Source organism: Triticum dicoccoides, chromosome 2B, assembly GCF_002162155.2.
Source record: "Triticum dicoccoides isolate Atlit2015 ecotype Zavitan chromosome 2B, WEW_v2.0, whole genome shotgun sequence".
NCBI lineage: Eukaryota > Viridiplantae > Streptophyta > Magnoliopsida > Poales > Poaceae > Triticum > Triticum dicoccoides.
This window is the reverse complement of record NC_041383.1, coordinates 218,029,173-218,052,788: the sequence shown is the minus strand read 5'-3', so window position 1 is coordinate 218,052,788 and position 23,616 is coordinate 218,029,173.

Below are 23,616 nucleotides of genomic sequence, written 5' to 3'. Positions count from 1 at the left end.
GGCCAAACAAGGACCGAGACAACTTTGGCCTGTTAAAAGCCCGTGAATTGATTCACACAATCATGGGTCAGGGTCCATTTCGGGCTGCCGCCGGCCTGTGAGCTATTCGACACGTTTCAGGCCCAGCCTACTTCTGAGCCTCCTAAAAGCCCATTGAGTTTTCTTGCGAAAAAAGGGCCGGGGGTTACTCGGCCTATTAAAGGCCCGAATCTACTAGTGGGCCAGTTTGACGGGGCCCATGGTGCGGATCATACATCGTGATTGCATGACGGCCCGATTATGTACCGTAATTTTACGGTTTGGCCGGTTTACTGCAAAGACAGGATATATATATACAGTAAAATAACTGCAGCATCGTGAATAAGAAAAAACCTAGACTATACAATAAAGAAATTACGGCATATTACATCCACTGGGCATCAAAGTTCGCCACTATGATAATAAAGCACAAGCAGACAGCAGATTACATACACTGTGCATCAAAGATCGCCACCAGTGCAAATAAACACGCCGACAAAATAATATACAAAACCGACAGCACTTCAATAGAGTTCAAGAAAGGTTAGCCCTGCTGGGGAGCTGCAGCGCAAGCAGCTGAGCAAGATGATGAGACTACGCTTGTTCAACACTTATATCTTCCTCACTCTGAAAGATAAACAAGCAGACAGATGACAGGTTTTGCACATAAAAGTATCAGTGCTGACAATTCATCACATTTCTTACTGACGAATAAAGTGACACAGTTTAAAATTGCATTAACACAATATGGTATTGTTCAGGTCAAGACATGGCAGGAATTGACATTGTGAAGGAGTTGGTAGCTTCACGACACCACTGGATTACAGATCAAGAACTCATAAGTATCAATGGTTAGTGTGTTGTCAATTTATCCCATTTCAGATAGGCAAATAAAGAGGTGGTTTAAATAATAGTAGAATGATATGACATTGTTCATAGTTAAGACATTGCAGAATATGACATTGTGCTGTAGTGGGTAGGTTCACCACACCACTGGATTACAGATGAAGAACAGAAGCATACATGCAGTGCAAAACAAGATCACTTGCTCTGTATAGTTTAATTTACATGGTACGAAGAAGGAACTTGGTTGTACAACTGAAAACTTAAATTGAGAAGGACAAACTTTTGTTTATGAACTACATAATAAACTTTAAACATGCAATTTGATGCAAACACCAAAAATAAACAGCTGTTGCAGTCATGCCTAACCAAATATACACAACAAAGTTTGAAGGCTTGAGAAGGACAAACTTACATTACTAGTGAAGACAGGTTCTATAAAGCCCTTGTCCATGCTGATGGGGGGGGGGGCAATTCAAGAAGTTTAGCACAGAATGTTCTTCATAAGCATTGCCTTTATTCTACATTTTGTTAAGAGTAAATATAGATGTGATAATATATGAAAAAATGGAGAATATTTAAGATAAGATGAAGAGAGATGCTACATAACCAAGTAGCTATAAATGTATGTGCAGCGGTACAGGCAAAAGGCACAGCCAAGAGCAATGCACAGCTAAACTTCTTCAGTACCAACCTTATGGTAAGATTAAATATAGATCTGATGTGTAGAAAATGGAGGGCAAAGGAAAATAAGCTGTAGAGTGATGGTACATGAACAACTACCTATCAATATAAGTACACCGATAAAGGACAGCATGTACTTACAAGAACAATGCAGAGCTAAAAAAATTCATTGGCATTGGATATATTCTACACTAATGTAACCATTCATATAGATCAGATAATTTGGAGCGAACAATTGATAAGCAAGATATCATGCATACTGCTGTCACATAATGAACCAGGTATGTATGCAAGTACAGTGATACAGGACAACAGGTACTAACAAGAGCAAAGTAGCGGGCAGCATATTTGCGATATCCTGTCGTTCTTTTCAAACCGGAATTCTTCTTCGAGCTGATTTCCTGCAAAAAAGATCTGTAAGGCACATGCAGAAAAGTAGAAGTTCAAATTGTCATGTGATTTCATAGACAATACCTCATCTTGGGAACAAGACAAGTGCATAACAAGGTTTTTCCATTCAATGTCTTCTAAATTTAGCACAAGAGACTTCACCGGAAATTCGTTTATAGACTTGCCATCAAAGTGTGATTTCCTCAGGTAACACTAATACTGCTGCAATGCTTCCTTGAAAAGCACAAGCAAGCTTTGCTCGTCATGACTATCCAGATTGACCCTCACCTAGTTACAACAATGTAATGTAAATCATTGATGTGTTCGATCAGCAGAAAACAGGAAAATAATAACCATGAATAATAGCACTTACACGTAAGTTGGACAGGAAGATGTGAAAATGGTGTTTGTCTTCACTATAATCTTCCCATGATGGGAATATATGCACGTAGTCCCTAACAACATTGAAAGCATTGTCTTTTAAACTGGGAATAAATGGAATGGGGTTCCAATCTGCAAGAATTGGCCGTCTCTGTAGTTGGGATAGGTCTTCGGCCGGTGGACTTGCTGTACTTTTTGCTGGAGTGGGATTTTTCTGTGGTACGGCTGGTGCTATGGCAAATGAAATCGGTATACCTTTTGCTGGAGTGCAGGTCCTGTGTGGTGGGCTAGTGGTGTGGGCAGTGAAGTATGGGTAGAGTATGCTGGAGTCGGTCCAATGTTCTGTGTCACTGGTTGTACAGCCAATATAAGTGGGGCGCTGTCTGATTTCTCTGGCACCACCACGTTTTTCAAGGACTTTGCTGGTGCTCCTTCAGGTTCGGCAATCACCCTCTTCCTTTTTGATGTCTGATGCACAAGAACAGCATTTGAGTGGAAAAACATGGTATGACGACAGATGGAATATGTATTGATAATGGATGGGCATAGCATCTCGAGTTATATGATGAGTAAACTAAGCAGATGGTGGTGCAACAAAGTAGAAGAAATGCAAGACAACATATGCAAGATACGCGCAATCAATAAAACCTTGCCAAATTAGAACAGGCACCTTGATGGGTGAACAGGACAGGCCATCTGCCTTTCACTCCTCGAGGTTAGAATATTCATTAGAATGATATTCTAAACAAGAATCAACAGGTGGGGAGCGTACGAGTTTCATTGCTTCCAAAATGGAACTCAATGCCTTGGTGCCAATTTTGTAAGTCATTGCAGTGTTCCACAATATTCTTCTGATGTGAGTATTCTGATATTCACTGTAATTGCGTATAATATCTGAGAACCATGTAAACATAAATAGTTGTGAGATTATCTTTGTAATGCAGATGATATTCTAATATAGGGGCGCCCCTGTAAACACTTATGTGCTATCACTAGATTCTGATGAGAGAGCTCATGTGTGCAGTAATATCGTGCGTGCATGTATATAATCTGGCACAAGTACACAAAAAAATAGGCTCCAGAAGTAAGGATAGCTGGCAGATGATAGGTTCATAATATACTGTATAGATAGTTTATTACCAAACCATGATAACAAGAGCACACAGCAACTAGGCAGATCATAGTGTACATAACAGGGGTACACCATAACCACGATATATAAATCGGGAAAGTGGAACTGGCTTGAAAATACGGTATTGTATTGCCGCTAGTAATTGAAAGCCTATCGATCACGTAAAGGCCAGCACTATCGAACATGGTAAAGAAGAGCAAGAAGATTTTGGATAATAAAAAGTTGGTTGCGCAGTGCCCACACATGATGAACCAGAGCACATTAAGAATGCAACTCCCAGCTGTCTCTCGACCATTTCAGGCGGTTGGATGAAGACCCTACGTCTCCTAACCCTTCTTCTTCCTCGTCTGTGGTTCTTCCCATACAGAACACCGCACGGGCCGCCGGCCGGACCACCGGCCCCCACCGCCTGTGTTCCTCCGCCACCCCCACCCCCACCCGCGTCGAGTTTTCTTCGTTCGGCGAGGCCCCACAACCACCCGAGCACCTCGGATCGCACCGGCGAACTCCGTCGAGCTCTGAAAAATCGACTGACCCAATTTTGAAATTTAGCCTACTGTGATTTAACTAGTGTGGAATATAAAAGGGGAAACCATAAGCATTGGGAGTATAGTGTTGAGCGTGCCATGGCGGATCTAAAGGTGCAAACCGGACAAAGGCAACTTCGCAACCAAGACAAGAAATCAAAGTAAAGCAGTGGCGATCTATTTTCTTGCTGCGATAAATAAGTTGAGCGGATACGAAAGAGTACCGCCTCTGGTGCGGCGCCGTGTACGCATCTGGTGAGAATTTGACGGTGCTGCGGTAGCGATGGCTGTCGGTGGCGTGGAAGCAGATCTAGGAGGGTAGACGGTGGCGGCGGGGCGCGGTGGACGAGACGGTCGTAGGAGCGGCGCCGGCAAGGTGGACAACGGCGGGGATGAAGCGAGAGGACGGGATGCAAGGATCCCGGTCCGAAGGCGTGGATGAGAGAGGTCGATCTCTTGTAATGGACGGCGGCATCGGGGTATCAGCTCCGACATGGAGGAGGAGGACGGCGGTGGATGGGATGGCGGACGGCGGCGGACGGAGGAGGGTGGGGTGGAGAGGGTGTTTTGGCGCCCACGGAGTACGAATGGGGAAAAGGGAGGTAGAGAGGAAGGGGAGGAACCATGTAGTCAGGGCACGCTTGTCTCAAATGCGAGGAAATTTACAAACTTAGCCCCCGTTTCAAATTTCTACTACATCACAACAACATTAGTCGGTTGGGGATAGGACGGTAATCTCGCATACACCGAATATTTGCCGACGAGAGTTTGTTTTTGGCGCCCACCGTGTATGAATATGAATCGGGGAGGGAGTCGATTTCGGCCGAGGGCACACTATGTTTTGGTGCCCACCGTGTATGAATCCGGGTGAGAGGCGGTTACGTCATGTTTGGGTGAAATTACAAACCTACCCCTATCGAAACCTATAGAAAACCAGCAGATAGGCTTTGCGCGGCAGGGATAGGCAGTAGTGATTTCCATCTCGCAGATTTTGGTTTCAGGCGGTTACTGCGACTTTCCCCGCTTCGTTCAAATTTTGCACAGTGCACGTTTACCGTGCCAACTCAATTCGAATCCCGTTTGTATTCTACTACTTTTTTCGGGCGGGATCCATTTTCAATTGGAATTACATTCTATATATATCATTTTTTTACATATATACTTTCAAAATCACAACACCATTTATACATAAATATGGTTTACAAATTGCATGATCTCATATTCATAAGGTTGTATCCATCAATTTGGATTTTCAAATATTTGAAACCACTTTATGTTGAAATCCAATGTATGCATTCCTCGCTAACTATCTCCAATTAATGTGTGTTTCATGCGGGTTTTTTTTAACTTCTCAAACATGTATAATGTGTTTCACACAGGCAACATATAGTGTAATCCCGTTTAGACACTAATTGCATATAAACCATGCATTGTTTGTAACTGAAGAATCTATGGATCACCAATATTGATAAACTATATAACATTACACGTGTGCCCAAATTCAAATGAATATGCATGTTTGATACACCAATTTGCGTTATGATATTATCGATGTCGTGATCTCCAGTTTAAATATTTGAATCCCCTTTAATCCAGATATTCGTCTCATATAGCTATCACTCATGCTTATATAGGACTATCTCTCTGGACCTATACGCGTTCATCGTCTCTCAGGCATCTCTCGTGCTACCTGTATGTCGACAATGATCTTTTATCTTTGTAACACACTGACGGTACTCTCTCCATCGACCTTTATCACTCTATATCTCTCTCTAAGTATATCTCGCTCCCTGCTATGTGTCTCTAGCTATGATTCTCCATGTGGAATCTCTTTCTCTCACACAAACACAAAACTTTGTCTCCCGGGGTCTCATTTCTCTCAACTATTCCCATGTGTGCCACTCGCACACCCCTCATACAGAGATTTCTTTCGCTCCTTAGATATGAGAACCTACGACTCTTCCTCTTCAATATCTCTTTCTCACACACAAACACAAACTCTGTCTCCCAGGGTCTCATATTTCTCCATTGTTCTCTTGTATGTCGCTCAAACACACCCTCTCTCCCTAGAGATATCTTGCGTTCCCTCATATGTCTCTCTAGCTATCACTCTCGTTTTGAAATATCTTTCTCTCTCGCAGACACAAAACTCCGTCTCTCTGGATCTCATTTCTCTCTGATATTTGTTTGTAGGTGACTCACATGCACCCTCTCTCTATCTCTCTCACACCCACACACATAACCCAGCCTTCTGATCCACTCGACTCCTATCTCTAGCGCACACTAGCTAGCATCTTTATCTTTCTATTTATCTGTTTCTCCATCAACCTTCTTTCTCGCCCTCACTCTTGATTCCTATCACGCATACTGCATATGTTTCTCTCTACATGCATGCAGTCAAGTGCCCTCTCACACACATATATAAATTCACCCTTTGAACCACCCGACGGTCATCTCCGACACCCAAACTAACGGATGTCTCTCTAGCTAGCATCTCCATCTCTGTATCTATCTGTAGTTTCTCCGTCAACATTTCTTTCTCGCACGGAATCTTGCTTCCTATCACCCACACTATATATGTCTATCCATACATATGCATTTATAGGTTGATCTCTTCTGCACAATCGTTGCGCCTCACCCCCTCTGCTCGCCATAGATGCATGCTCCAGCCCACTCCAATATCTCTTAAAGACAAAAACACATGCTCAATTGTTAGGCCTTCTTCCATGCATTCTCACATGCATGCATATTGTCATACTGATCCGTCTCTCCCATGTCGTTGATCTTAGGACTTATGTCTTCTTTCTTTTATCTCGATCATGCACGCGCGCACACACATCCCACGTATACATGTATACCTCTCACACATGCACGTTCAAGGTCTCTATGTCTCCATACGTGGTTAATTACCCTCAATCCTAACGCCACATCGAATCGTTCTCCTCTTTTGTGCACATAACTTCCGCCTGGATGGGCAAAACACACACTCACACTTAACAATCTCCTTCTGGCTACCCCCTGCCCCACGCGCCTCTCACTCTTCCCCTATATATCCCCGAAACCAATAAGACCATCCCTTTGTTTAATGCCCGCCTACATGCACCATCGATATATAGTAGTCTTCCGTGGTGTCTCTCAAACAAACACGTTCTCTCGATGTCGGCTCCTCTCACGCGCACGCACCTTCTCTTCCCTCCTACAGGCATTTTCTCTCTCGCACCCCATCGTTGGTGGCCTCTGCCATACACATCACCTCTCTATGATGAAGCCATGCACACTTAAATTACATCCGCCACAGAGGACCCCGGTACACACACGCGCGCGCACACACACACACACATGCACGCACGCACACACACCCCACACACACACTAAGACTCCATCTCTCTCTCTCTCACACACACACACAAACACACACACACACACACACACCCCACACACACACTTAGACTCCATCTCTCTCTCACACACACACAAACTAAGACTCCATCTCTCTCTCTCTCCTCTCTCTCTCTCTCTCTCACACACACACACACACTCTCTCTCTCTCTCTCACACACACACCACACACACTAAGACTCCATCTCACACACACATGCTCCAGGCGGAGCATTTGTTCCTACCACCCTTCATCCAACCTTACCCGTATGATAAACAATCACCTTTATTTACTTGCATAACATGGACAGGTTCCACTTTACTTTAGTAGTCAGCAAACTTATCATCTGTATACCCTTATAAAAAACGAGTTGGTGATGATGGTGTGCCTGCCATCTTGTAATACAGACCGTATGATCTATATCTGACGGATAGGAAGCAAACTATGATAATTTTACAAAAGATACCCGCACCTCTATCCACATCATTATCTCCCTCAACCCCATTGCTCAGAAATTAAAAAAGGAATAAGTCTCTGGAACAATCTAGCATGCATGCTGGCCGCTGCCGCCTACCGGCGCCGTCCATCCCCATGCCTCCGCCCATTCCGACCACCAGTCACCACCACGCTCCACTCCTCCTCGCCTTATCTCTCACCTTTCATTTTTTCGATGACATTCTCGAGATACCAGTTTTCCGATAAAATTCTTGAGATATCATTAGTTTTTACACATGGGATTACTCCTGCATGGGTCAATCACAACAGGTGTTTTGTAAAAAAAATGCATATTGATGTTCCATGCAATGCACGAGAATCTTGCTTGTAATTATATAACGCAAATCACGAGCAGGAAGTGACATTTTTTTGACACAACCACGTTAACATGGCCACGTAAATCACGAGCAGGAAGGAGAAGGGAAGCGGGCTGTGGAGTAACGTTTTTTACCACAATTTCTTAGGAAACTCAGTGCAATAATTGAGTAGTTTTGCAAACTACCATTACTACTACACCTGAAACGGTTCAAAACCTATACTCCCTTGCCAGCGCGCGCTTCCCGCGTGAAACAGTCAGCGTCGCCTGGAGCGTCAGTGCCGCATTAATGCCCGGCCAGAGCGGAGGCGACCTCTCACTGGCGCCGGCTTTGAAGTGGCGCGACGGCCGAGAGAGCACCGCTTCCCGGTGCACGCGACTGCTCCGCGTCGAGACTGGCCATAGGCCTTGTTTGGATCCATCGGTTAGAGTTAGTTTGAGCTAGTTGGGGGTCAAATAGCCCTAAAGTATCCAAGCATGAGGGTTTAAATTGGAGCAAGTTGCACCGAACCCACCAAAAAAAACTATCCCACCCAAGAGGTGCTAACTGGAGATAGTTCTCATTGGGACCACTGAAAAATCACTTTTCTCTCTCCATGAAGTGCATTTATTGTCAATCTAACCCTGTCACCCAAACACCTCTTTGGCTACAGTTAGTTCAGGGTTAGTCATGAGTTAGTCTAACCTATAGCTAAGTTAGAGTATCAAACAGGAGCAGTATAGGGCATGCAAGTTGCTCAAAGCATACAGGCAAATTCGTACGTGAAAGGATTTTTTTCTTTTTGAAAACGGAACGTGAAAGGAATTTTTTTAGAATGCTCTTGGCATGTCGCTAACATGTGATAGTTAACCGACCTCAATAGACGGCAGAAACGACAGCCTGCCGCACTTTGATAGAGACGAGGAGGGAGAAGCGATACGGGTTTCTGGATTACTAGAGATAGGTGTCGCACGGAAGCCAAGAAATATGGTGATAGCGCGGGTTAGCCATGTACTAGTATGATGTAACTACACTAGGCTGCCGTGTTTCGTACTCTTCCAGTCCACTGTGGAGATGATTGGTTAATTTTATATCGCTGAATAATATTAAATAATATGAGTGCAGACACTCCACCACGAGGTTCCTTGCTCCTTCTCGGTCATCCGGAATCAATGTTCTTCCACTCTATTTTTTTTACGTGAGCTTTGTTCATCCTTTTGCCAACACGCGAGACATCTAGCATCAAGGCGCACGTGTTATGCAACGACCGTTCCATCTATATGAAGAACACGTGGCACTGGAACTACGAGATGGACATGTACCCAGGAGTGGACATCCGAACCTGAGTAATGTAGCGCAGTAAGTGAAGTAGAAAGGCACAAATGGTATGAACATGCGTGGCAAACAGGGTGTGTTTGGTTGCGTTCTCGTCTCAGCATAGTTGTTCCCTCTTCATGCATGCTCAACTCAACACCCCTCTTCATGCATGCTCTCTTCATGCATGCTTCTAGTGTATTTGTGCTAAACTAGTGTGGACTCATGCACCCTCCATACACTCTACCAAACACCCAAAAGTAGGTCGAGAAGGGAACTCTTGGGCGGCATTTGTCTCTTACTACGTACTACCACTAAATGTTGTACGTGCAATGCACGGTGATGTTATGGAGTACGTGTCTAAGTACTCTACTACTACTATATTAGTTGGAGGCACGTATTAACTTTTATATTTGTTAACGCGTATGCCCCGAGACCTTCCAACTAGACGTGTCTTTCTCTCCAGGCCGCACTTTGTATCGTTCATACAGCTAAGTACTACTACGTGTGGTCTCCGACCCAGAAGTGGAAGAAGTGGAGACGCTCTACCACGCTGTTTTTTACGCCGGGCTCTACCACGCTGTTCATGTCCCACTCCTTTCGCTGACGTGTGGGACATCCAGCACGTGCCGTGTTTTGCACCCTTCATCGTAAGAGTTGAAACGCTAGCATTCATCAGAAATAAAAAATAATTATAAATCGGCAGTGATACTATTTTTTTGTGTGAACCAATCAGTAGTGATACTATACCACGCGGTTTCCTTGCTCCTCGATATCGGAAAGAATACTTCCGTTCGCCAACATGTGGGACGTTGACCATCCTGGTCCACTTGCTATGCACGCAGAACTCCAAGGGAGAGTCACCCAGGTCATCGTGCCGCAGTAACAATGACTAATGAGCCGTCAAATCACAGGCCCACTTCCCACTTTGAAGTTTCTCGGACAAACGAACCATCATGACTTCGTTGAATTCCGCTTCTTGAAGAAAACTACTGTACCAGCAGTACTGCTAGCTATAGTATTTACTCCAATAAAGGCCTCCTTTCGTTCATAGGATAGGAATATGAAAATCATAGGAAGTGAGATGACATGCATCTCAATTCCTATAGAGAAAGAGATGCCATTTGATGCATAGGATAGGAATTTTTCCACTTAGTCTAGGCTAATGTACTGGTAATTTTCTCTAAAAACTACAATAGTAACTAGTAGTACTGGTACATGCTCGTACTCAGACACAGACACACACACTAACTACTAGTACTACTACTTCTCACATGCTGGCCAGACACCATCGTTCTCCTTCCCGGCTTTGTCGGCGACACCCCACCATGCTTGGATCTCCACCGACCTCTCCGCAACAGCGCGTGCGTACTTTTCTTTCTTGCCGCGGTGGGCCTCTCTTTTCTTGAGTGCTTTCTGAATTTTCCGCTCCCTCTGTGCGGCTTTGGCCGCCTCTTGCTCTACCGCCCATTCGGCCTTGGCATCTTCAAATTCCTCCCACATAGTTGTGAGGTCGCGAGCGGCGATGAACTCGACACGGCGGGATGCCATCGCTTTCCCTACCATTTTGTGTGCGTTTGTGGGCGGCGAGGAACTCGGCACGGCGGGATGCCATCACTGCCTTACCGGTCAGTGTGCTGCGCGGTGGCATGAACGACGCTTGGTGAGAGCTCTGGGGTGGAGTGGCCGGACAACCGTATAGTGCATTGGTTTGTCAAGAGCTCAAGGACAGAAGACGAAGCAAATTAGGATTCCCCTTCAATCCTGGTCATTTATTACCGAGTAAAATGCATTGGCGGTCATCGAACTTGTCTTGATAGCTCACTTTGATCATTGTATATGAGATATGGTGATTATACGGTCGCTGGCTCAGCGTATAGCTCCGTATTTGTCTGGTTGACCAGTCAAACAGTCCGCATGCACCTGAAACGGTCACCGTCTCTCCAGAATGTCAATGCCGCATTCACTGGACTTAACTGCAGGTGCAATTGGTGTGTCACTGACATGCAGGCCAGACACCCATTGGGCCCACATGTCAGACACCCAAACGCATCTGCAGTTAAGTCACTGAAGCAGTGTCCGCATTCACGCCCGACGAACCTACTCCGGCGCCAGTTGTCCATCTGCCTGCCGCGGCTCATTGCCATTCGCCCGCTATATTAACTTGAGCCCCAGCTCCCAGCCATAGCCAAAGACCCACACTTATTCTCCTCTGGTCCCTTCCTTCTGTCGGCACCACTTCAACCATGGCCTCGTGGCGCTCCGAAGCTCTCTTGGACGTACTGTTGCAGGAGCAGACGAGGGACATCGGCGGCTCCGCTCCGGGTGCGCTCCAAAGCTCTCTTCGACGTACTATCGCAGGAGCAAACGAAGGAGATTGCCGGCACCCCCCGGCCCGCCCTCCGCCGCCAAGACCACGAAGCCGGCGCGCATGCACGGGCGCAGCCGGCAGCAAGGAAGAGTAGTACACGGTAGGTCGCCGCCGCTCTGGTCCCAGGAAGGCCACCGCTACTCCACTCAGTTGACGCCAAGCTTGGTGGCGTAAACATCGGTGGCCGATTAGCCGCTTGACGGCGACGTGGAGGCGGAAATCTTCATAACCTTGTGCTCCGGCCGGAGGAGGAGGTTATCGAGGCGGATGAGGAGGAGGCAAAGGCAATGGCCGACTTTCTCGGGTTCATGGCCGGACTTGGTGGTCGGGCGTCGGCGATCGTTTAGATTAGGTTTATAGTAGGTTTAGTACGGTTTGTGCGAAATATGTAATGAATTTCGTCCAGTTTGTAGGAAAAGTTTTCGAAATGTAACGAATTTCATCCGGTTAATTTCATCCGGTTAATTTGAAATTTGCTTTGTTTGCACGAATTTCATCCGGTTAGTTCATATAGTTGTCAAAAGGTATGCGGGCAGCATCGAATGGCATCCATCAGTGTCCTCGGACAGATGCCGGTGTAAATTTGTGGGCCAGCATTGGAGATGCCCTAACTATCATGCTCTAATCGCTAACAATCTTCCATTATTTGGCAGGGAACAGTTATCCCTCGATCAAAATCAGATCCGCGGTGTTTCACACTCCTCCCGCGTACGAGTGTAAACTCTTGCTTACATAAAAATGGAGCAAGTGGACGACACTGTAGCACGTCATATCACTCGAACTAGCCTTCCTAACGAGCGGGAAAGCACCGCCCTCGTCATTTTGTTCTGGATTTCTATCGATCGATCGCGCAAAATGTTACACTTCGCAAGTTCTAAAGGAAAAGGTGGCACACTTGTGACTCATATGCGTCGCAACCCCAACAATCCGGCTCGCGCGCCGCTCACCAAAGGGGACACGCGTTGTCTTGCAATTTCACTGACATGTGGGACCGTAATTGAATAAACCGTCGATAGCCGAAATCTAATCGCTCGGCGGGCGTCGGCTAAGAAGAGAGAAACGGGGGAGGGAGAAGATATCGCCCGCCCGCCGTGCACAAACTCCAAGAAATATATGGTGATAATGTGAGGTGGGCCATGCTGGAGTCCGGACCACTTCCAGAGCCCGCTCTCACCGCCCTGGCCCCTCAAGACGCCGGCTGCCGCTGCATGCATAGCAAGTAGTCCCCGCTTATGTGGAGGAGAGAGAGGCATTGACAAAGTCAAGGAGTAACAGTGGAGACAACAGCTTTCATCAAAAATAAACAATGAATACTCGTTGCTCGTCCTCTACATCGGAAACAATACTTTCATCCCCCGACATGTGGGACGTCGACCATCCTAGTCCACCTGCCATGCACAAAATTATCCTGGTCTACCCCGGTCGTATCGAAGGCCCAACCTTTCCCACCGTAAGTTGTTCGGACGAAGGAACCATCATGACTTTGTTGAATTCCGCTTCTTCAAGAAAACTTACTATACCCGCAATACTGCTACCACACGCGAAGACTGGACGGCACTGTACCACGTCATATCACTGAAACCCTCTAGGCCAAACTAGCCCGCCTAGGTCATCTATTTTGGAACTGAGGGAGTACGTCTCTGCACTGCTATGATTTTGTGTTGCCCGTTCTCTGTACTTTTGCTACGATTTTCCTACCCTATGAACCAAATGAGGCCTGAATGTATGTCGACTATTGTCTGATCGATCGCTAAGCCTACAATTTTAGGAGCTAGGGCTATTGGTCGATCAACGAGGGATAAGTATAAGCATACCACGAGCTCATCAGCCCCAACGTTTCTCTTTGGTGAGTGTTTTGCAAGTACTATAGCTTGCACAGTAGCTAGCCTACTAACACCAAGAATCATCAAACAAGCCCTGCTAATATGATAAACAGTTCAAACTTACATCTAAGCATGCCATATATTACATCAAAAGCCGCATAAAACAGATGAGAGTCAAAAGGAAATTCAGGATTGACTGGCCAAACGCGTCTGCCCACAAAATCTGTTGAACCCTAGAAAATAGGGTCACGTCTGTGTGCGCAGCCGCCGTTCTATGATTGGGCAAGTCACAAGTGTCGCCGAGACCGACTGGAGTTCAAGGCAATCGAAACCGTTTCGTTCACGTGCTGCCTAATTACACGGTCGGGTCAAACTCTTGGAAATTACTGTCGTTCGGCAAAGTTGCTGGGACCCCTCGCTTCAAGTTTTGGAGATGATTCACCGGTGCACTGTATCTGAAAGGCCAACGGACATCTACTGGTACTACTACAAAGCACCAAAGTCATCTAGAGTCCGCAGCAAAGTCGAAGCACCTAATTATCATATATTGCTCCTCTATCACTTTCCACTATTAATACTTGTATTAGTAGTGGGCACATGGATCAAAGTCAATGGATCTTCACCTCCTCACGTGAAGACTAGTACACTACTCCTCACCAGGATTAAATAGAAGAAAAGCTTTGGAGTTGTTCAGAGATTGAAGATATGGCTGTTGTTTGTCTGACACGGGCTCGGACACGTACAGAAAAAGGAAAGCCAGGTACCTCGTTACAGTGAAAAAAAAAGTGCCAAGTCAACGATGACCCAGAGAAGGATTTTTGCTACTACTATGGCCTTGCTTCGCTCATCAAGTCGCCCTGCCGTGCCAATTTCCTCCCCGCGGCCGGTTCCCACGCCGGCTGGCCAACTCACTGGCCCCGGCCTGCTCTGAGCTCGGATGTATGCATCGTGCTCGTCCAGCACCCGGCCTCTAAACTTCTGCCATGACCCGCCCGCGCCTCGCCGATTTTGCCTCCGCAGTCAAGTCACCTCGCGACCCAGCTGTGTCAAACGGTACTGAGCCGCCCTGACGGTCCTGGCACGCCTCAGACTGTCTTCGCCGTGAGCCGCCTTCGCCGGTTTGTGAGTCACGTGTGACCGCTCCTTGCTTTGTCGAGCCGCCGGTCTCTGTTTTTGCCTTACCAGCATGCAACTGCTGCTGTGACCTCACCCCGGCCGGCCTTCACCGACCAGCTGCCTTGCGTGTATCTATTTTAAAATCGCTGATGGAGAGCCACCCGTCCCTGTTGTTGCGCTCGCATCGCCACGAGTCTCTAAGAAACGCCTCGTTTCTGTTACAATTTTGAAACCGCCAGACCACTTTGAAAGCGGCCACCGTCGACCGAGCTGTCAAATCGCCGATCGCCAAGACCAAGATTTCCGATGCAACCGTTCTTGCCCAAAGTCGAGTTGCCGCCGCTGCAGTTTTTTCTCCGTAGTAAAAAGGACTGGAGGGAGTATCACGCAATTTCAAGTACCGAGGCAGCAAGGACGATATTGCTGCTGCTCCACAGCATCACGCAGGGTCACCCGATGCAGAAGCAATCTGCCACTCTACCGTTGCTGCTGCTTGGGAAGTACAACTTCAACTAATACTCACGTGAAGCTGTTGTGCTAGTTCGTCCTTTGTTTGTTACCTTTACAGGCGCGCCAGCAACCTGGGATACTATCAGCCGCTGCATGCTGAAGAAAGCTACCAACATCATGACTTGGGAAAGGGATTTCAACAATTTGGAAATCATTTGGATGACATCGAAAGTTGAACCGACGACGTTGCGGCCATCTTGAGCTGCCGAGGGTCGCGCCAAAGCCGCTGCCATGGCTCACCAGTTTCTGAAACATCAGGTGATATCTTTCTTTTATATTTCATCAACGTGACAATTCATGTCAGGACAACTACTCGGGTATGCAATATTGTTTATGCAGGGCAATTATTTATGACAAAAAGTGATATTATACCGCGGAGACGGAGGCACGCCAACATCTTTTGGCACGGGTGGTCGTCTCTCGCGACCGCGCCGGCTTACAACACCGTGGCCGTCTCTCGCGACCGCGCCAACTTACAACGCCGTGGCCATCTCTCGCGACCACGCCGGCTTACAACAAGGAGGACGATTCGCCCGTCCGCACCGGCTTACAACACCCCGGCTGACTCGTCTGTCTGCTCCCGCGGCCGGCTCGGCCGTGATTGATTTCAGCATCACCATGGTGATCATCAACTCCGCAGTGATTATTTCTGGCCTGGCACATCAAGTGATATTCATCTAAAATATATTTTATTGGCACATATTATTTTTTGCCAAAGAGCAGGTTATCTTTGCCTTGGTCTGCAATATTGTTGATGCAGGACAATTGTTCACTACATCAAAACGACGCGGTTAACTTGCCCATCCGTGCCGGTTTATAACACCAGTACCGATTTCCCTGTCCATGCTGGTTTACAATGTCGCGGCCGACTCATCTGTCGGAGCCGCCACTAATGATGCGGTCGTCCCTGCTGTCCGTCTCTCGTGGCCTGGTCTACGTCGACATACCGGGCCGCACCTGTTTTCATGAGCTGTTTATTGGGCGCACAAGTCGCCGCCACTACAGTTTTGATTAACTTCAAATCGCCAGTTGGAAGGAACCATTGGCCGAGTTGCTGACACGGCTCATATGGGATCATTTACAACCCGCTGCAGTCACCTCAACCTTCTATGGATTCACATCGTGCTATCAACACCAATGATATACAAGTTATGCCGGTTTACATCACGGTCAAATATGGAGAATCTCAAGCCAACTCTTCGAGTCACCTTGAGACACGGGGGCTACGATGATATGACGCAACAAGTCTTGCCAGTTTCAGCAAATTTAAAAACCCCAGGACAATGGAGGGAAAGATAACCCGGTCTTGGGGGCTACTGTTATTTGAAGGCCGTCAGAAAATTTCCAATTTAGAAAGTATATGACAATTATAAAATCCCGGCTCAATGAAGAAGTTCCGGGTCGTCAGAAAAGATTCCGGTTTAAAATCCGGCTCAAGGGGAGCCAGTCTCACTGAAGCTCTCAAATATCCGGTTTACAATCCGGTTCAAGGGGAATTTGTCTCGCACGAAGCTTTGAAGCTCTCAAATCCGGTTTAACAATGTCCGGTTCAAAAAGGAATTAATTTCTCGCAAGTTCGAGTTGAAAGGCCGTTAGAAAATTTCCGGCTGAAAATGAAGATTCCGGTTTGCAATCCTGTTTAAGGGACGTCTGTTCTCCCACAAAGCTTTGAAGCTCTCACTATCCGGTTCAAGATTCCGGTTCAAAAAGAATTTATCTCTTGCAAAAAAGTTAAAAATTACCGAAGAGGACCTGCTGCCATGATGCGCGGTTCAAACATGGGTATCCTGCCTTATTGGCCTAACATATTATTGATCACATGGGGGCTTCTGCTTCATAAAGCGGGGTCTCTGTCTTTCCCATCATGTGAGGTTACACGGAGTGGTTCTGTTTAAAGCGGCCTCCGGTTTACCCCTTGACATTTGTTTTTTATATATCACTGGGGGCCTTGGTCGTGTCCGAACCAACGAACACCCTTTGATAGGCGACAGCCACCAGATCATTTGGGGACATGGTCAAGTCTGAACCAGTCACGCCTCTTGGTCGGCCTAAGGCCACAAAATCACTTGGGGGCATGGTCGAACCTGAACCATTGCCACGCCTCTTGATCTGGCATATATGCCACGAATCATTTGGGGACCTGGCTGACTTGAACCATTGTCACACCTATTGGGGGCTTGGTCCTGTCCGACCATGGTAATACCATCTGATCAGCTCAGTATAGCATGTCTTTTGCAAATGGTTTTATCATTGCCTTCGCTTGAAATTTTCTTTAATAAATTTTCCTTCTTTGTTGCGTTCTTAAACCGACAAAATTCGCAGACCGGTTCGACTGTCAATTGACGGAACACGGTCAATCTTTAATCCGGAGACTATTTGCCCGGTTTGATTTTTTGATTTTGTGTTACCATCTTATTATAGAGCTAACCGGTGTTCATTGACCCGGTTTGACTTTCAAATTACAAGTTGTCAGTACATGATCAAGTTATAGTCCGGAGACTATCAGCCCGGTCTGGTTTGACTACGAGTCGCCAGTGTTATATATGGTTAAACTGGTGTTTATCACAACCCGGTACGGTTTATCATCAACCGGCACAGTATGAAAGGAGTTATCATTACTCAAGATTGGGGTTATCACTCTTACTACAAAAAGTTGGTAAAGCCGGCAATGTGATTCAACATCACAGGTATGATATATTTTATATTTGATTATTCTTAAGTGCAACCTTGGGTATAAACCCAGGTTATATGTTGGGCATTATGACCCGTCCGGCGGTAAACCGCCAGGACACTTTAAACTTGTTGTATGCAGAAACAGGTTGAATAAAGTATAATTATAAATCACCGGTGTTTATTAAACCGGCCTGGCTTTAAGACGATAAGTCGTCAGTATGTGATGGGAAGTTATCCGGTGTTTATTAAACCGGCCTGGCTTTGGACTATACGTCGCCAATATATATTTGGATTGCGCCATTGGAATCATGCGCTTATAAATGATTGGATCATATTATTCAAATAGCTAAACTTGGTTGAATTTTCATTATGATATTGGATGAATAAGGTTTCATACCGGATTATATTATCTTGAATAGCCAACATGGCTGGATTTTTATTATGGTTATTAATATTATGATTGAGGTTTTCAAAGTTGCTTTAGCGCAATGGATATTATGTTATCAATGGATATATTCTACAATTGAAGGAATAGTCCCGAGTTGCTGCAGGCTTACAACCCGACACTTGGGGGCTACATTGTTGAAGTTGAGATTACATCAAATATGCAAGTCTCATGTCGCTGCAAGCATGCACCATGACACTTGGGGGCTAATGCAAAGTAATTTTGTGCTCATATTATTGAAGACCCGACTCATCACATTATAATGAGTCAGCCCTTGGGGGCTACAAATTGCTCCTGTCAACAATTGAAGATTCAAGTCCCATGATGAGGGTTACATCATATGGTGTTATTTTTATTGAAGTATATATCAAGTCCCAGCTCAATATTATCTTACTGAGCCGGCCCTTCGGGGCTACACATTATTGCTCAAATCTACATGATTATACCTACAAAGTCCCTGTTCATTATTGCATAATGACCTGGCACTTGGGGGCTACACTGGTTGAAGTTTTTATGAGTATAAGACAATTGCAAAGTCCCAGGTTGCTGCAAGCATGACAACCCGGCACTTGGGGGCTACATAATATGGAGTATTCAGTTTTTACTAAGTGACTGGGATGAACAACATGGATTTCTTCTTAAGTGGCAGTATTTATATTGAAGCAAGTCTTAAGCCATCACTTTGTTCTGCTCAAGACTTGGGGGCTACAGGTATTATATTATTATCGAAGAACTATTTTCAAATTCTCTGTTTTCAGCAAACTGGATTAACCCGGCGTCACCAATCATTATGACCCGGCGTCATCAATAATCATGAACCGGCATTAGCAACAATCATGAACCGGTGTTGGCAACAATCATGACCCGGAATTATCAGTTTTTATAACCAGACAATGGTGGTAATCGTAAACCGGCAAGTTTTACATCTTCAAGCCGGCTGGATATCAGTTGAATATTTCAGAGATTAATATTTTTGTCAAGTCAAAGCATTGAAGGCCGATTCAAATGGATTCTTTATTTACAAATATCTTCTGCAAGCAAATTGATTATGAAGATGGTTATTAACTTGGAAGGAAGAAATGACAAGGATTTAAGGATGATCAAGTGCCGGCTTACAAGTATATTTAAACTGGAGCACAACCCGACAAATTTGTTCTTGTGTTTATGTTGCAGATCAGTTTAACATGGATGAATCCAAATTAAACTAGGGGCTAATGTCGGGGATATACCCCCCGGTGTAAACCGGCCGGAAGGATAATCCGGCCGGACTTGGCGATTCACCGACGGCCTGCACAGACCAGACGGTTTACAGTTCATTGGTAATCCGGCAGGCGGGCCAGAGGAGCAACAAGACCCGGTGGCCTGTCTGGCGGTTCATGAAGGCCGGTTCAACTATGGTGGGCCGGTTTAAGAGGAAAGGAATATTTTCTTTACAAGGAGTTAAGACTAGGACTTGTATCCGGTTTGTATTAGAGATATACTAGTCCTAATCCTAATAGGACTCCACATGTAAACCGCCCCTTCAGCATATATAAGGAGGGGCAGGGCTCCCCAAAGAGGGACAAGCTACAAGCAAGAAGAAGCAATTGTAGGGCTAGACACAAAGAGGAGAGCCGGTTTACGGCGACTCCCTCGTGATAATAATGAGACCTAGCCTCAAACAGCATGTAGGGTTGTTACCGGATGATGTTTCCCGGGGCCCGAAGCTGTCTAAATCCCTGTCTTGTGTTGCGTCTCTCGATTCCGCTCAACCCCTCTCAAGCTACCACATATATGCGTTGGCCTCGCGACTAAGTCCTTACACTAGGACATCTGCCGTGACAAATCCACGACAGTTCGCATGATTCATCGCATGATTCACTATCAAACAAAAGTAGCAAGATCCGCCCACACAAGACAGTGCACTATCCCTAAGATGGTTTGATAACACGCATCGTTCTGGTAATTAAACACAGGGCAATGCAAACTACCCTGAAGGATTAGCGTGACCAACTATTTCTTGTCATTGATCTCTCGGGCAATGACCACAGCACGGACAGCGGCATGGGAATCGATTTCTAGGGCGATGTCCACAGGACTGACGCGACATCGGAATCGATCTCTGGGGCGATGTCCACAGGATGAACAACGGCATCGGAATCGATCTCCGGGGCGATTCCTACAGGACGGGCCACGACATCGGAATCATCAAGGACAACCACCGGCACCTGCACAACACTAACATATTAGCAAGCACATTGCAAATAATCAAAAAGCAAGCACATTGCAAATAATCAAAAGCCACAACTATGGTAATAAGCCATTATTTTTTACCTTGTGCAGCTCACCGGGGGATCTCATCCCTCCGGGGGGCCATCTCCTCGTCCTCGATGGGGGCCATCACATTGCCAGGGGAATACTGCTTCTCAACGGCGACTATCTCCTCAAACTCGGTCTTGAGCCTCACATAGGTGGCAATCAGAGCTCCTGGGGTAGGCACGGTGGGGCCCTTGCTGTTCTTCCAACTTTCTTTGAGGAGTTCGTCCGCCAACATCCTCAACTCTTTGGCCAGTGCTTGTTTCTTGGAGTTCTTCGTCTCCATGGGTTGGCCCTCCAACATGGTCAACTCGTTGGTCGGTGCTCGCTTCCTGGAGATCGCTGTCTCTAGTGGGTTGTCCGCCGACAACTCTTTGCCTAGTGCTCCAGGATCCATCATTGAACTGACAAACAAAAAGCAATCGAAAGGAAACCACAATCGCAATGAAAACGGGAAAAGAATAGGATGTGATAATCGGTCAGTGCTTCGCAAAAAGAAGATTATTGGAATGAAAATATAGCATCATAACTGATTCGCCCACCTTTCCTTCATCGTAGAGAAGAAAAATGGCAGAAGTGAGTAGCCTGGAGTGAGGTTTTCTTCAAGAAAGGGAAGAAAGGGCTTGAACGAGCGTTCCAATGAAATGATGGTTGCTTCGTCCAATCCAACTTGGAGGCCACCTTACCACTGCTGGTAAAGGTGTGGGTTTTGTGATATGATGAGTCATGACGGCCACACCGGGGTGACAGGCGAGTCTCGACTTTAGCACCTCGCTGTGATTTGGTGGATGGCACGCGGGCCCGGATGCTTTGAAATGTCATTAACTTGATTTTAGTCTCTTTAGTATTTGGATCCAAGCATGGATGAGGCTAACAAGTTTTAGTCCCACTACTTTTAGGGTCTGTTTGGTTGGAGACTAGGGTGGCCAAGTCAAAGTGTGGCTAGTCATGAGACTAAAACGTATCAAAGCACTCTCTCAATATTGTGCACCGCGACCAAGGCGGAGAGGAAAATGAGAGAACTACGTAATTAATGCATGAGTTTAATTGGGGTAGTTTTGTAAAGTATGAGATACATTCCTCCAATCGCAAAATGCCTTGGTTCATGAGATTTGAGATTTGAGCCCTATAAACCGGAGGGGAGGGGGTACTGCACACGGTGTACTCTAGTCACTTGTTTTTTTAGCCGAAGTCTAGTCACTTGTTGAAATCTCTAGAAAGGCAAATACTCCTTTCCGGTTTACAGGTCTATACTACTCCCTCCGTCTAGGTGTGTAAGTCATCTTATGAAAACCAAATAGTCCCAAAACACTTAGGCGCGGTGCATTAACTTCTACCTTGTTTCTTGTTTCTTGACATACGTATCAACCAATAAGAGATGAGAGGTGTGCATGCTTTTAATGACTTGCAATGGCTAGTTCATTGCATGGAATGCTATTAATTAGCAAATAAACATTGGTGACCCCAGGAGGAAACGGTGCTAAGCGCGTGGACCTATGCAGAATGAGTATCAACCAATGGATAATGGAGTTTAATTGTTAAACAATAGCAATTTTGTCTCATGCAAGAGCCTGGCTAGTACTCCAAGGAACCGCACCACGCGAGCCTTTGCAACTGCCACGTTCGGTTTGCACTTGGCTCTTCGCCTCTTCGAGAAGACGAACAATGATGTTACTCCTACTTCTACAGTATCAAATCCACTGCTGCATGTTTGTCCACCTCATGCGGGAGGGATAGCGTGTAGCGAAAGCTTCTACTTACTGCTCCTGCCTTTGCATCCATGACAGGTGGGCCCAACAGGTGGTTGGCCCACCTGTCATGCAGCCAAAGGAGGTGCAGTTAAGGCACCGGAGCTCAGTCCATGAGGGAGAGGGCGTCGTAGTAATCAAATTTCTCGGGCTTGTACGAGTTGACGCAACACATCAAAGCACTGCATTCGATAAAACTCTTTTTACACATTTCAAATGGGCTACTTCGTATGTAGGAGTAGACATATTCTGCTTCATATGTACTCCCTCTGTTCCAAAATATAAGTCCTTTTAGAGATTTCACTATGAACAGTACATACAAAACAAAATGAGTGAATCTACACTCTAAAATATGTCTATATACATCCGTATGTAGTTTGTAGTGGAATCCTTAAAAAGACTTACATTTAGGAACGGAGGGAGTAGTCACTTGTTGCAATATCTAAAAAGACTTATATTTGGAAACGGAGGGAGTACAACGCATGCATGCAAGCTGTGACTTTCCTTTTGATACTTGCATGTGTTGATTTGATGCACCTTGCCAAATTTTGACTATAAATTTAACTAACCAAATTTTCATGCATGTCACAAAAAATCACGGGGCTGTTTGGATTGTGACTATGTTTGTCTTATGTTGCCACATTATTTTTCCCACACTTGCCACACTTGCCTAACCTGAGTTGCTCAAATTGTTAGACACACTTTGGCTTGCCTAAGGGAATCTTGCCAAAAAATTTGTGTCTATGACATGTGGGGTTCACTGCTAATAAAAAAATTCTTGTCCTAGGTGTGGCTAATAAAAAAGACTTATATTTAGGAATGGAGGGAGTAGAAAATTTAAATAATAATGCATGTTGGGGCAACCCACGTTTCCGCTAATTTTAGCCATGGGCTTGTTCACAATTTTTACGAGGGGGTGGTTGTTCATTTAATGTAGGGACTTGTAGTACTACCAGACTTGAACGATACAAAGTGCGACCTGGCACACCATAACACCACTTGGAACAAGCGGGTAGCTATCTCAAAAAACAATCAACAACTAAAAAAACCGCGACCTGGCATGTAGTATAGTACCAATTTTAAACGATTGTTTTGATGGAGTGAAAAAGGAAAACTACCCCACTACTTATATATAGGCCGGAGCCTCTGCGCTTGCTTGCTAGGGCTGCTCTATTC